At 35.3% G+C, this 2110-nt stretch overlaps 1 pseudogene; it reads left to right on the plus strand.

Moving 5' to 3' along the window:
• The first annotated feature begins 378 nt into the window (after nt 1–378).
• LOC125843005 (histidine decarboxylase-like) overlaps nt 379–2110 on the plus strand; it is a 3389-nt pseudogene continuing 1657 nt past the window's right edge.

Below are 2110 nucleotides of genomic sequence, written 5' to 3' on the forward strand. Positions count from 1 at the left end.
CTAACTGATGGTTTGCACATTTCTTTGCATTTATATAAATAAGTTAGTAATCTATGAATTCCTTTGATTGATTTCTATAAGGAAAAATCAAGATTTAAGTCTTAATTGATCGAGAATTGTGTGCTCTTCCTAAAATAATTATGTGGCTTTTTCTCGATTATTAAAATATTACTGTTAGTCTGATATATTTTGGATTGATTTTAGCATAAATATCGCCTTATATGTGTGAATTTGTACTCGTAATTTTTCTCATATTTGATTAATTTAGCATCTTAATTGATTCTTTAAATGTGTTGATTCAATTAATTTCTTGTTCATAATTTCCCTGCTATTATGCTGAGCTAGATTTCCATAGATTGTTAATTAGCTTGCCTGTCTATGCTTAATTCATGGAAATCTCTCCTCCCCACGGTAAGTCTAAAGGTGTATGTTATTTCTTTCCTTAAAATTTTATTGCCGACTTTTATTTTATATTAATTAATAATGTTGTAAATGGATTTCTCCTTCCCTTAATAGTTATCTTGACTGATTCTTACTTGTCATATTTATAGTTATCCATGAATAAGTGAGTTGGTGCATATTTATTACCCCCTTACCTTATTGTGTTCTTCCCGTATATACATGTTTTTCATTGATTGTATCCTTACCTTAATTAGAAGATAGTTTAGTACTGTTTTTAATTTGGTAAAAAGTAAATTAAAGTAATTTGACCGATTCAGTTCTCTTATGATAAGGAAAACTAATTTTTTAAATTGATTTATCCATTTTCCTTATTTGTGCCCCCTTCCCTTAACTATAAAAAGGATCCCTCCTTTCATTATTTGATTCAGACATTGGTTTACACTCAAAAATACTAAAAAAATATCGCTCTCTACTCTTTAAAAGAATTAAGTTTTCCGGTAAACAAAAAGCTCCCTTCTACTTGCTATTTTACTGTGTTCAGGTCGATTATTGGATTACGTGTGGATCTTCATTTGTTGATTTCTTTTACTGCATAACTAGTTCGTATTCTTTATACATGTTTAATTTCTGTTATGCATCATCTTAGTTATCTTAAGTCCAAAATTGGGTATTAATAAATAAAAGAAAGCATCGGGGTCAGTTGTTTCATATCCATTTATGAATAAGTAAGAGGAAATAGAATCACAAATCTTCAGTAAATACACGTTTCGCAGCGCAATTGATGTTCAAACACAACTTCAAATTTTAAAGTGTACTTAGAATACTTGTTTTTTTTTCTATTTCACACCTGCTCAAAGGTGCTATTAGATCCTGATAATGTACACAACCAAAAGATCCATGCAATAACCTTACACTAGTAACACCATATGATAGAAATAGGCATATAGGCTTACACCAGTAACACCATATGCACGAATTTCTTGATTTCGTTATAAAAACAGGTGGATAATAAAACATACAACCATCTAGAGTTATAACAAAAGACAACACTAAATACTATAATATCATATCCTTGATTAAGGCTAAAGCTGTAACACCCCGTATTCAAAATAGACAAAAATGCAGATTTTGAGAAGTTGCAGGCGCAACTTACGGTCACCATCCACGGACCATAGGTCAGACCACGGCCCGTGCTAGTGGTCCGTGGTTCACCACTGCAACCCCTCCCCAAACCAGCTCAGAAATTTGGCTAAGTGTTGACCCACGGCCGGACTTACGGTCTGTAGGTCAGGTCACGGACCGTAGTTCGTGTCTGTGGATCGATGCCCCAAAAGCCCAGCTTCAGTCCCGAACTACGGTTGACCAGCACAGACCGTCATTCGATCCACGCTCCATAGGTCTGACCGTAGATCGAAGGTTAGCAGCCAGTTAGCTGAAAATTCTGATGGGTCAACTTCAGATGGTCATAACTTTTAGTACAAAATGAATTATGTGTCCCATGACCTATGGTTATATAGATATTTGAATTATCTTTCCAACGCCACCGAGTTTGCTAAATTCCGACCTCCGAGTAAAGAGTTATGCTTGTTTTAGTGAAGGCCTGTCGAGCAGGCTTGACTTACGGACGCAATCTACGGACCGTAGATTGACCTACGACCCGTAGGTCCATTCCGTAGATCGCTCCGACAGCAGTTAATTCAGGGGTCCT

The sequence above is a fragment of the Solanum stenotomum genome, chromosome 10, assembly GCF_019186545.1.
Source record: "Solanum stenotomum isolate F172 chromosome 10, ASM1918654v1, whole genome shotgun sequence".
In the NCBI taxonomy this organism is placed as follows: domain Eukaryota; kingdom Viridiplantae; phylum Streptophyta; class Magnoliopsida; order Solanales; family Solanaceae; genus Solanum; species Solanum stenotomum.